Source organism: Megalobrama amblycephala, linkage group LG17, assembly GCF_018812025.1.
Source record: "Megalobrama amblycephala isolate DHTTF-2021 linkage group LG17, ASM1881202v1, whole genome shotgun sequence".
Lineage (NCBI taxonomy): Eukaryota > Metazoa > Chordata > Actinopteri > Cypriniformes > Xenocyprididae > Megalobrama > Megalobrama amblycephala.
In genome coordinates this window covers 29,098,023-29,112,775 of record NC_063060.1, presented here as the reverse complement: position 1 = coordinate 29,112,775, position 14,753 = coordinate 29,098,023, and positions in this window count along the sequence as shown.

Sequence of the window (14,753 nt, the reverse complement as noted above, 5' to 3'; positions counted from 1 at the left end):
TTCTCAATAGCGTGGTGGCTGTTTTCTGAATCAAATAGCTTTTCATTACCCTGTTGAAAAAAAACAGCATATGCTGGTTAGGTATGTTTTGAAGCATGGCAGCTGGTTTGAGCTGGTTTATGCTGGTCCTTAATTGGTCATGAGCTGGTTTAAGCTGGAGTCCTGAGCTGGAGTTACTTAGGACCAGCTTAGAACCAGCTTAGGACCAGCATTTGACCAGCTTAAACTGGCTCATGTACGACTAAGAACCAGCTCAGGACCAGCTTAAACCAGCTCACTACCAACTAAGGACCAGCATAAACCAGCTCAAACCAGCTGACATGCTTCAAAACATACCTAACCAGCATATGCTGGTTTTTTCAACAGAGTAGCAAAGCTCTTTTGTTAATCAAGTAGTGTGGTAGTGTCCACACAAGCTATATTTTCCCAATCATTTCTGAAGCTCAATCTCAAATTGGAAATACAACTGCTAAGGATTGGTAAGTGACACCACCGCCATACATGAACCTGTGTAGCCAACAGTAGTACTTCTGTATGATGGTGACTTCTTCTTCTTCGTGTTTTCCTTGGGCTGACACGCGAGAAATCTGTTTGACTGACAGTTTTATTGATCACTGAGAAAGCACTGACTTGGAATGAAGTTAGATGTAGTAAACAACATTTGGCATGTTGCTGTAGCTTAGCTTGCTACATTTCCCAGGGGGGTGGCTTCAGTGTAGTAAAGCTTCATTTAATTAACTGCTAGCTTAGCTCACTACATTTTCCAAGTAGCTTGCCGAACACTGTGTAGCTCTTTGTGTAAAGCAAACCTAGCATCTTGTCTTTCTGAGTCTTTCAAAGTTGCTGAAAGGTGGTCAGAAGCTCACGACGACAGAGAATCCAAAAATAAACAGTCTTTATTAAATCACCACAAGAAAACAAAAAACACAACTCAGACAATACAGGACAAAGAGCTAGGGAGAACTCAGGGCTTATACAAACAGGGTAATCAATGTAGAAACAGAAAAGGTGTAGAGAACTAATTAACAACGATATCCATATAGAAACAAACTAGGGGCGGGAAAATGAGAACAAAGGAAACAGGAACTAGAATTAAACCAAAACAGAACATACACATTACATTTAGCTAAAGCATGTAGACAATTTTTTTCTTAATTTATAGTCTTAATTTATAAAATTTAGAAAATTGGGTTCCATTTACAATAAGATTCCATTTGTTAATATTAATTAACTACATTAGTTAACACAAACTAACAATGAAAAAAATACATTTATTAATCTTATTTAATATTAATTTCAATTTTAATATTAAAATGAACTAACAATGAACAGTTGTATTAACGTTAGCAAAGATGAAACATATGTATTGTTCATTAATGCATCAACTAACACTAGCCAATGGGACCTTTTTGTACATCAATAATATAACTGATTTTATATTAATGTACTGTTCCTTACCACTCATCTGTTGGCTTTATCTTAACAAACTGGGACTAAAACCGTATTTTTCCACAGGATATGAGGATATGTGGAATTTTACTTGAATAAGTTGAAAGTCAGTGTTGTCTGTGCATTCAATTCCCTGGTGGGGTTTCTCTGAAATTACACCCCTCACATTGGAGAGTTATTCAAATGGTCTGGACATAGACAGTCTGGATAACAGCAGACATCTGCTGGACCTCACGCTCATTCAAAACAGAGCAGGAAACACCAGACAGGGCCTGACTAATGGTACACCTGTATAGACAGCTTACACATCACTAAATACCCTTTTAGCTCATATGATCAAAATGTAAGATAGATAAATTTAACATAACTGTTTTCTATTCATTTCTTGTTATTATCATTGTTGAAAACAGATGTTGTTCTTAATATTTTTGTACACTGTTAATTAGTCATTAACACCATTTTAAGGCTATAATCTGTTATGAAATAACTTCACAAACACCATTTAAGGATCTCCTATTTTAAAGCAGTATTTGCCTTTCCTCTCTCAGCATTGAGACATTCGGTAAATCTCTGTGTGCTAACTGTCGGTGGGTGCATTTGCTGAGCATCATGGTGACATATGAAGATTGTAATGCAGTTGGTCTGTGTGAGCGCGGCTGATGGAGAAGTGGAGTGTGCAGAACACATTAAAAGCAGGACCTGCTTATATAACCAATGTGAGTCTCTCACTGAGTTATGACCCAGCTTTCTAGTTTTGGCAGCCCTTCTGCTGTAGAGCTGCACAAAATGACTCCACAACTACGGCAGACCTACTGTACAGGAATCTCAATGATAGCAATTTTTTAAGTCACAACGTCACCTTGACTCGTTGCTTTTTTCCTCTATTTCATCACCAAACTGCTTCAGGTTAAAGGGTTACTTCACCCAAAAATTAAAATAATGTCATTTATTACTCACCCTCATGTCGTTCTATAGCCGTAAGACCTTTGTTCATCTTCAGAACACAAATTAAGATATTGTTGATGAAATCCGATGGCTCAGTGAGACCTCTATAGACAGCAATGCCATTCAAACTCTCAAGGTCCATAAAGGTACTAAAAACATATTTGAAACAGTTTATGTGAGTTCAGTGGTTCAATCTTAATATTATAAAACAACAAGAATACTTTTTGTGCACCAAAAAAAACAAAATAACGACTTTTCAACATTATCTATATGGGCCAATTTCAAAACACTGCTTCATGAAACTTCTGAGCTTTATGAATATTTTGTTTCGAATTAGTGATTTGGGTCTCCTATCAAATGGCTAAACTGCTGAAATCACGTGACTTTGGCGCTCCGATTCATTGATTCGATTCATAAAGCTCCGAAGCAGTGTTTTGAAATCGGCCCATATCCATGGGTTTCAAAGACGTCACTTCCGCTATGCCCGCCGCCATATTTGTGACCGGTCAGAGCTGTGCGCTCTGTTTAAGTCTATGGTGACAGCAGCTACAACTAGAGGAAGGCCAATGAAACACTCTCAGAAGGTTCACAACAAATTTACAATATGTCTGGGATATGTGGTGCTGTTAGCCGTTTCAACAGTCGTCAGAACTACAAATTTATTTGATCCCAAAGGAGTTAGATCGGCGGAATTCTTGGCTTCATTCAGAAAGGACCACACCACTGGCAGCCAAACAGCAATGCACAACATTAATAACTGCTGGGACTGTCATTTACATAACATTATAATTGTATACAATATTGTATTAAAATATTGTGAATTCTAGTTGCTGTGTTTCGGCGTGTTATTACAGGATGAACAAATTAACGACACGAGCTGACTACATTACTTAGTTCAAGTACATGCGTGCATGATTTTGTGCAAATATAAGTTGTAATTTTTTTTTATTTTGTATTAATATCTGGATTATTTTATATAGGATGTGTTCCGTTGAGTTAATTAACTTTGTTTACGGGTTTTTATTCTCTTCAGCTTCAGCGTGCGCAGCTCAAACAGCAATGATTAAGTCATTAAAATGTTTACAGTAATATTAAAACTTTAATATTTTTTTTTTTTAAAAATGATGCATTATTTTCTAGCTCTTATATTGTTCTCGTATTATATTCAGCAACACGTGGTTTGATTAATAAGGATCACGAACAATAACAGATTTTTTTCTCAAATCATCTCATTTTGATAGTAGGCTATTATTTGAGCTGCACGCTCTGAATGAACATCCGTAAAATGAAGCGCTTTAAGTTAATTAACTCAACGGAACACATCCTATATAGGGTAACTCATATATATTTATACAAGATAGACATAAAATTACAACTTATATTTGCACAAAATCATGCACGCATGTACTTGAACTAAGTAATGTAGTCAGCTCGCGTCGTGAATTTGTTCATCCTGTAATAACACGCCGAAACACAGAGAATTCACAATATTTTAATACAATATTGTATACAATTATAATGTTATGTAAATGACAGTCCCAGCAGTTATTAATGTTGTGCATTGCTGTTTGGCTGCCAGTGGTACGGTCCTTTCTGAATGAAGCCAATAATTCTGCCGATCTAACTCCTTTGAGATCAAATAAATTTGCAGTTCTGACGACTGTTGAAACGGCTAACAGCACCACATATCCCAGACATATTGTAAATTTGTTGTGAACCTTCTGAGAGCTTTTCGTTGGCCTTCCTCTGGTAGTTGTAGCTGCTGTCACCATAGACTTAAACAGAGCGCGCAGCTCTGACCGGTCACAAATATGGCGGCGATAGAATACAGTGACGTCACATGAAACCCATGGATAGATATTGTTGAAAAGTCTTTTTTTTTTTTTTTTTTTTTGGCGCACAAAAAGTATTCAGTCGATTGAACGACTGTAGTCACATGAACTTTTTCAAATATATTTTTAGTACCTTAAATGGACCTTGAGAGTTTGAATGGCATTGCTGTCTATGGAGGCCTCACTGAGCCATCGGATTTCATCAACAATATCTTAATTTGAGTTCGGAGGATGATCGAAGGTCTTACGGCTGTAGAACGACATGAGGGTGAGTAATAAATTACATTATTTTCTAACCCTTTAAGCTTAGTAGTGAATTTTTTGTTGGTAAACAGTTCTTTCATGTTTATTCAATGAGATCTGTTGTTCAAAACCACAATTGTTTGATTTGTCAATGATGGAGCTAAATTTAACAGTGGAAATGGCTGCAAGAGGTATCGGTGTAATTCTTCCCTGTTAACTGTATTGTTTAAGAAACCTCATACAGAAGTGTGGTTATACTGGTCCACTTACTTTTGGACCCATTTTTCTTAGGAACCCTTTTATTATTTTGATGTGTTTTTATAGCACTGTTCAGAGCATGTAAGCAGCTCTCTGCACACCAGTGAATATATAAGCATACTGTCAAGCAGCAGTAAACAGATGTCTGTTGGGTAATGACATCATCTGTCAGTCTAATCTCAGCACACAATGTTCTCAGAACTGCAGAGAAGCCTTTTGGCCTGGTTTTTATGCTTCTCTTTCTGCCTTATATACAAATCAAAAAGTTTAGCAAAGCTTAGCATAAACTTAGCACTATGCTAAGTTTATGCTAAGCGATTGAAAAAAAGGAATACCATTAATTTGTGTTAAATAGACATAAATAGGCAAATCTAATCTGTCAAAACCACTTATTAAATTAGTGAAAATCCCTAAAAACCTTTGAACCGCAATAATTAAATTATCTTTTTATTATTTACTGTAGACTTTGGTGCAAGAAGTCCAGTTGCATAAACAGCCACTGTGTGAAGACTGTCTTAAGAGCTTGTCTGACCAACTAGCAGTTAGCCAAGGGGTAATTATACCTTTCAGGTTCAAATTCAACCTATGTTTTTATGTAACTAAATTAAAAATGTTATGATCAGTCTTAAGGGAAAAAAAAATCAGATAACCATTGTAGTCTAAGCAGTTTATGCAACTGCAGCCGCAGTTTATTGTTTATAGTCATGACTTCTTATCGGAATTGTTTAGCAAGCAATGATCTCTTAAAGGTGCCCTAGAACCCCTTTTCAAAAGATGTAATATAAGGTGTCCCCTGAACGTGTCTGTGAAGTTTCAGCTCAAAATACCCCATAGATTTTTTTTTATTTTTTTTTTTAACTGCCTATTTTGAGCCATTATTACATATGCACTGATTAAGCGTGCGGCCCCTTTAAATCTCCCGCTTCCCTGCCCCCACGAGCTCTCAACTGCTTTAAACAGCAAACACAAAGTTCACACAGCTAATATAACCCTCAAAATGGATCTTTACAAAGTGTTCATCATGCATACATCGATTCCTGTGAGTATAGTATTCAGAATTCAGAATCAAATGCAAACATCCATTTGATTCTGAATGAGTTTGATAGTGCTCCGTGGCTAATGGCTAATGCTACACTGTTGGAGAGATTTATAAAGAATGAAGTTGTGTTTATGCATTATACAGACTGCAAGTGTTTAAAAATGAAAATAGCGACGGCTCTTGTCTCTGCGAATACAGTAATAAATGATGGTAACTTTAACCACATTTAACAGTACATTAGCAACATGCTAACGAAACATTTAGAAAGACGATTTACAAATATCACTAAAAATATCATGTTATCATGGATCATGTCAGTTATTATCGCTCCATCTGCCATTTTTCGCTATTGTCCTTGCTTGCTTACCTAGTCTGATGATTCAGCTGTGCACATCCAGACGTTTTGCCCTTATCTAATGGCTTGAACATGGGCTGGCATATGCAAATATTGGGGGCGTACACCCCGACTGTTACGTAACATTTGGTGTTATGTTGAGATTCGCCTGTTCTTCGGAGATCTTTTAAACAAATGAGATTTATATAAGAAGGAGGAAACAACGGTGTTTGAGACTCACTGTATGTCATTTCCATGTACTGAACTCTTGTTATTTAACTATGCCAAGATAAATTCAATTTTTAATTCTAGGGCACCTTTAATATTAATGTTAGCTTTTTTGTTCTTGAATCTCAAAATTAATTTTTGTTCTTTTATTTTTCGTAGGCAGCAAAAGCACCACTGCTCAATGCATCAGCCGTGCATTTGTCTTTTTTTCTAGCTGTATGAAATGTCAACTTTGTCCTGTGAATTACACATCTGACATTTATTCTTCTTACCTCATTCCAGCCTTTCCACTAATTTGTTGGAAATTAATTTGTGTAATTTAATTTGAATTCCCTAGTTACAGTTTACAGGTGTGAAGTTTATCCTGACTTTAAATGACTTTAACGAATATTTTATTAGCTATATTAGTTTTAGTCCTCAACTGTAACACCCCATTGAGCTCAATGAAATGCTCTGTAAAGCACAGGCTTGGCGAGTTTCTCTATGGAGTTTTGTAAATCAGCATAAACATTGCATTTTGGACGAGGTCAGGAGCGGAGAGAAAGAAAAATCTTATGCACATGTGGTTCTTCAAATCTCAGACAAGCTTGAAAAACACTCCCATCCGTGCTAAACATTCCCATGAGCCCCAGCAGGAATGCAACCATAATATATAGCAAAATCATGCATTCAGGCAGTAGATACCGGTGAAGTGTCACACAGCTGGCCCGCAGAACTCTTTCACTTCTATCAGATAGATTTTGCCTCATTTTAAACAGACTGTAAGAGCTTTCTATGTCAGACAATCTTCAGATTGAAGAATTATCTCCCTTCAGAGCCAGAGACCTCCTCTCCTCTACATGGGAGTCTTTTCCTCCACCTGCCATGACTTCATTAATCACCCTACACACACTGTAGTTCTCACTTCACATCATTCTGCACTGGCTACAGGCAGAAGAATCCCCTTCTTCTGTGTAACGGGAGAGTCCTGAGAGGGTCATGGAATGTCGGTGGAAATCCTGGACGTGATGAGCCCTGATTTCTGCAGATCAGTGACCATGTGTTGATTCAGCTGCACCCATATGTGCCCTGACTTACGAGTTTTAGATATAATAATGCAACTAATAATATAAATATAATTATATTTAGAGACTTGAGTATTTTTATTTTTGGACAGTAACGTTTCAGGTTGTGAATGCAACCCAGTTCCCAGAGAAGGCGAACGAGACCCTCATCGTGACCGATGTCTGAGCACGTGTAAATAACCATTGGCAGACGGCAGTCTATGACATCACATGCCGAAGCCCAAGAGTATTAAAGGTTGCCTGAGTTACACAACTCTTTTGTCTGAAGGAGATGTTGCAACCTTGCAAATGGCCCTTCCGTGCATCGCGCATTAGCCTCTCCCAACTGAACAAACAACACAAACACAGCTTGTACGGGGGGTTGAGAAGGCATGTCTCAACAGATAGAAGTAGACTATATTAGAAGACAATGAAAGGTCCAATATGAGGAATACTTTTAGCTGTGTTGCTATGTGTAATGTGTAAACAGCTAAGTAGGCAACTCTGTCTCTGTCTAGAGTGAAAGCAAGCATTTCGCTTATAATAAATCCACCCAACTTATCTGCACTGGGAGCATTTTTTGGCATAATGTGCCACAACTATTTGGGCTGTTCACACTGGAAACATCAAATGAAACTTATAAACCAGAACATTTGTCTTTCTGAACGAGTTCATGATGATGTTGTAGCGTTCACTGTAGCGCGTTGCAATGCAATGCCCCATTTGCTTTGACTTGTTCATGACCTGTTTAATCTTTATATTACATGCTTCACCTTTAAGTCATGGGCGTTTATAGTATCACGCAGGGACCAGTGCATCAATTTTTTTTCTTCCAAATTAATCCGGTTGAAAAACATGGGGTGATGTGGATTATTCCAGCCCACCCACACTTTTAGAGGCCTAGCCATGATCCACTTTCTGCATCCACCACAGCTGTGCAGTGTGATATCTACCTATATCGGCCCTAAGGAGGCATTTTTCTAAAAGGGAAGCTTTTAGCCCTACTTAAATTCTGAATAATCGAAGAGGGCAGAAAAGGGTAGGATGGGATGCATAGTGTTCCAACTATGACTCATACTACCAAACAACCCATCCAAAGGGGGAGCTTATATCCTTATTTGAAGCCCAAAAATGGTTAGGCAGGGAGATAAATGGAATAGAGGGATGCTCTGCAGACTGTCCAACACAGTTCCATTTGCCTTGTATCACCTCTAAGGAAGAATATGATGAGAAGGAAGTCATTAGCCCTACTTGAAACTCCAGTATATAACTGCAGAGGGTGGTAAAAGAGGGGTATGGGATGCTTATGTTCTGCTCATGACAACCCTTATCACCAGGCTTCATTGATAATAACACCCATCCCAAGGGGATAAAGGTCCCTACTTCAAGCCCCAACCATAATTGGGGAGGGAGACAAATGGAGTAGAGGGATGTAATGTGTACTGCCCACCATGATACTAACTATCAATTCCAACCCAGAAATTAGAGAGGGAAGATGGGACACATGACGTTTTGTCCAATGCAACTCCTTTACCAGATGACCCATCCACGGGGGAGAACACAGCCCTAATTAAAACCAAACAACAGTTGGGGAGGGAGGCAAATGAAAAGAGGGACACTGTACAGACTGTCCATAATAATTAGTCTGCCTTGCCTCAACCCTATGGAAATAAATATGCAATGGAATGCTCTTAGCCCTACTTAAACTCCAAAACAAATAGGAGAGGGTGGTAAAAGAGGAGCATGGGACGCATAGTGTACTGCCTATAGCAACTCTGACCCAAAGGACTCCTAAGGAGTCTTCATCTAGAGGGTAGCTCTCTAGCCCTACTTAAAGCTGCAGTCCCTAACTTTTTTTGGTTAAAAATGATCCAAAATAAATTTTTGAGCAAGTATATAACCAGCCTGTGTTCAAAACTATCTCATTATCTTAGCTCGATTCACAACGGTAAGCTTGTAATAATGTTTTATAATAAGAGCGACATGGTGGATTTCCACGGGAAATTCGAGCATGCAGCAGTTTGTCTGTGCGTCATTACGTCACGTCCGTAAACAGAAAGGAAGGAGTCCCGTCCAGGCTAGTTGGTTTTATCATTTATAGCCTTTTCTCACAGCAGCTGCAATAATTAAACTTATCATTTTGATGGCGGATTGTAATCCAGAAAGATCCAAATGACAATCATCAGTGACAACTGGAGATTCACCCGTAGCCAAAAGCAAAAGACTTTGGACTGTGGAGTGGATACAGAAATTGAAATCTACAGGTAACACTAATATACACATAGTCATAGCAATGCTGATGTTGTTAACATTAACAATTTGAGAACAATATAACAGTAATAATAATTTGCACGGTTTGGCATGATCCGAGCTAAGCGATCGTTAGATTTAATCATCATTGGCAGCGCGATTTATTTTAATGCTTTTTTCCTCAGTTGGTCGGAACAAAAGTGGCAGAAATGTTACTTACTTGTTATTTTCCAGTGAAAATTCTTATATTGGTTATACTTTCAAGACGTAGAATCTGTGATTCTGAAGTGCAGTATCCACACCGGTGCGGTGACTGACAGCAAACATTAGATTAATCCGCGCTGAAGAGCTGTGCCGAGGCACAACGCATGTACAGATAACTGTTCCGCATATGACTGCAATTGCAGGTTTCAAACAAGAGATGGCGACAAAGAGGAAAAATCGCGGACTGCAGCTTTAAACTCCAATAAACCATTGGAGAGGACATTAAAGAGGAGTGTGGGATGCATGGCATTTTACCCAACGTGACTCACTTTACCATAGCTTCGTGCTCACTGTCGACTGATGGCAACCCATCCACAAGGAAGCGCATTATCCTACTTGAAGGGAGGATAAAAGAAAGAAGATTTTGCTATCTTCCTCATTCGTTATACCCTGATAAAGAGCTACCAGAAATTTAAGCAGAATAGCTGACTGGGATGACTGATTCATCTCTGTTGAACCAGTCCACTCTCCTACCAAGTGAAGAAGGGTGGGATGTCCTTGAACATAAATGACCACCAACACCATAAACTAAAAAGTATCTGCTTTAACTCTTTTAGATCTCTCTGAAGCTTTTGATACCATTGATCATTCAATCCTTTTGAACTGCATTAATCAGTTTGTCGGGATTCAGGGAATGGTTTTTAAATGGTTTGCCTCTTACCTGGAGCAAAGATCTTTTACAGTAAAGCTTGGTAATTATTTTTCCTCCCCAGCATTCATTGACTGTGGGGTCCCTCAAGGATCCATATTGGGTCCAGTCTTGTTTTCACTATATATGCTCCCCTTGGGAATGATTAAAAAAAAAAAAAAAAAAAAGGTATCTTTTACCACTTATATGCGGACGATGCTCAAATTTATGTACCTTTGAGGCCAAATAATAATGACTCAGGAGCAACACTTCTTAAATGTCTAGAGGAAGTAAAAACTTGGATGTCCAATAACCTTGTCCAATTATCCAATGATGGCTTGTCCATGATCTTTCAGAAATCATTTTAATATACTGATTTGCTGCTCAAGAAACACACACATACACACACACACACACACACACACACACACACACACACACACATATACACATACATATATAGTAGTCAACATTTGAAGTGGATCAAATCCTTTCATCAAAGTTGTCCTAAAACCTTCCTCTTAGGACAACTTAGTTCTTAGGACAGTTTTGATTAACTTTTTTGATCCACTTCAGATGTTGACTACTGTATATATATATATATATATATATATATATATATATATATATATATATATATATATATATATATATATATATATATATATATATATATATATATGGAGAAACATTTCAGGTTAGACAGAAATGTTATGTAAGACACCAAAATCTGTTTTCAACATTGATGATATTATATATATATATATATATATATATATATATATATATATATATATATAATTGAAAACAGATTTTGTCTGGACATTTTTTTCAGGATTCTTTGGTGAATAGAAAGTTCAGAAGAACAGCATTTATTTGAAATAGTTTAAAAACTGTCACTTTTGGTCAATTTAATGCTTCCTTAATGAATAAAAGTATTAATTTCTTAAAAAAAACAAAAAACAAAACAATCTAGTATATGTTGAAAAATGAAAAACAATCAAGAGCAAATGTGGAGAATCAGCCCTTACATGATTCCCTTATGTAAGACACCATGAATTGAGTTATTTATTTTACTATTTTATTAAATGGACAGTGGAGCTGCTGTAACGAGCAATTGACTGTAGAAGCACTAGAGTTATGGAAAAATTGAATCAATTTACAGTTACTTTGGTTGTGCTCTTTTGTTCTGTGCTGTCATGCAGAGCAGTGAATCATCTTTCCATTTTAACTTCCCAGCTGATGACTGAAGGTTATACATATAATTTGCAGTATCCATCTTCTGTCTAACCTGAAATGTTTCCCAGTTCCAGCTAAAACATTGCTTTAAGAATACTGATACACTGCATTTTACTGTAGAAACAATTTTCATAGCATGAAACAGGATTTTATTCAGTATGTAAGGCTGATTGCATGGTCAGCAACACAGAGGCCCCTCAGGGGACTGTCCCAGGCCCCTTCCTGTTCAGTCTCTACACATCTGGTTTCAGATTAAGGGCTGAAATGTGCAGTTGTTGGGTGTATTGTGTTAGACAAGTGGTACAGTTTGTGGCTTCTGCCACTCATATATTACTCAACTCACTTAAGTTTATTTTCAACAATATATACTGTATGCTCATTTCAGTCTGATTTTTACATTTCGACAACCGTTTAGGCATGGATTTCTTTCTTATCCTGTCACAATGTAATTCAGACTTTGCAGAGCTTTTATTTGAAGAGGCTGTTGTGGGGAGTTAAAACTACACTGAGCATGACAGCAAACCCCTGACCAAAACAACCGTTTAATTGTAAGGGTCAGAGAGAGGGTGGAAAATGGTCATGAAAAACTGAGTTATGACTTTTTTGGCACTTTAGTGGGAATATTAACAGAGTTTAAGAACATTTTAGTTTTAAAAATTTATTACATTTGGGATGGAATAATTTATATTTTATTTGTTGTTTTCACCTGAGTTCTGTGATTGCTGACTGGATGGTTTTATGAAATGGTTGCAATTTTTTTGTATTTTGTAATGGAGGTTAATGCAATGCACAAATGATCCCAACTTTCACACTCTGCATTTTTTTAATGAATAGGTTATATTTACTACATTTTAATAACTTTAATAGAATTCACAAAATGAAATTTGTTCTTCAGCGTAGTTTTGTGTGTGTTCTTCAGGTACAATTAATTCATGTAATGATTGATGCTTATTGAAGTAGACACGCTAATCTCAGAAGATGTGTTGTGTCATAATAACTATAAGATTTTTTTTTTTTTTCGTTAATGGGAAATTAAATTTAATTCCTGAAATATGTCAGAAATGTGCTAAAATTCCATAAAGAAAAACTATTAAAAATGTATCACAGTTTAAATAGGAAGAAGAAAAAAAAAAAAGCTTTTTGGCTAGCTTTTTTGGCTTTTATAACCTGCAGTGCTAAGTGCTGGTAAAAGCATGCCTTCCTTTCAGCCCAAATGAGCATAATTGCATTCACTTCAAAGAATTATCTGTAATGCCTGATCTAATACAGATACAGCGTGTTGAGTTCCCCTCTGAAAGGTCTCCAGGAATGCCATGTGTTTGATGGCTGCATAAACAGTCCGATGAGGTTTGGTAAAAGCATTCTCTTGATGCTAATCTGATAAATCAGCATTGAGTCTCACAGTGAAAGGAGTCCTAATGCCATGCAGGGATAACACTCCCACAATTAGCCCTATTCAGACAGACCCTATGAAGTTTCAGACCTGATTTTCAACGTAATTTCAAGCCGATGACTACTAGATGAGCATACGAATGTGTTTCTGATGATATGCCAGAACGGGGCTCATGGGAACTTGAGAGAGAAAAGCACCATGCCTGATTTCAATCTCAGGGCTTTTTAAGTCTCCAGGAGGGGTAGTTCCTCTATGGGGTTTATATGCATGTGTGTGGATATGCATGTTTGTGGATACCGCCCTACATGTTTTCTTGTTCGAGAAGCCGTTACAAAAGGGAACAAAAGACTATCGCAGTTTCCCTTTAATGCCGACGTTAACATGAACTGGCACCTGTAAGTAAGCCATTTGTAGATTGATTCTTCTACAAAGTGCAAACACTTTGGCATAAAAGCCTAAACTGAATAGACTTGTCCAGAGGTCTGGCTGACCAGTTGTTTTGAGTCAGAGTATTAGAAGACAAGATACAGTTCCTCTTGGGTCAAAGCTAAAGAAAAGAAGCTCTGCTCCCAGAACCTTCAATGGCTGATTGAATGTCCAGAGCACATACATACATATACAACTGACACAGTGATAGAAAGACTAGGACCGCACTGGCTTGGTAATAACCCAGCTGCTGTGGGAAAGAAAATCTGGACCTAAAGGCTTTGCTGGAAAGCATTTGTGAAAAAACAGCCATCCAAAGAGACTCGGTTTTCCATAATGGCTGAGTGTAATTTGCTCAGAGTTTCTCCCAAGTCAAATGAGAAATGTGCTAAATGTCTTTGATGGCTGCAGCTCCATGCAGTGTAGTGTTGTACATATTGATTTAGTAGAGGACTAAATTGTTCTGTTATTCTGTTTTGCTATTGTCTTCTTTCAGTTTAATTATTCTATATTAAACAGAATATTTATTAAGTTAAACAATTTGTGATGCCTTTGATTGCAGGAGGATTAATATATTTGGTCCATTTTCCAAAGAGAAAGATTGTAAAATTGGTATAGATACATGAAAAGTTGACAAAACATATACACATTTAAAATGTATATTCCTTTAAGGGTGTATCAACTGTTCTCCAGAAAGATAATCTGCCCCTAATATATTACCTGCCATAACTGGCAATAGCAAGTGCCAGATCATGGTTCATGGCTGTAGCTATTGGTTGAAGGCTAAACTAAAGGCTATTGGCTATTTAACCCTATAAAGCTTAAATTTGTTTCATAAATTTCTAAGGCCTCAAAACTATGAACATGATCAAAACTGATTGAACACAATCACTGCATGACTTCTGTCATCTGATTGACAGTTTATACTTTTTAGCAAGTAAAAAAATACATAGTATAATTCTATAAACGCCCCTCATCAGGTTGTGGTACACGTATCTATCTGCTGTGAAATCTCTACTGTTTTTTATTTTTTATGATTTTTATATTATATATTTTATATTTAAGTTTTATAAGTAAATGGAAGAGTAACTTTTATACTGATAGTAATATTTCAAGATGAACACTTACTGTACTGAGGCATGCATCTTAGATTAACTCAATTATCCATACATAATTTTTTAG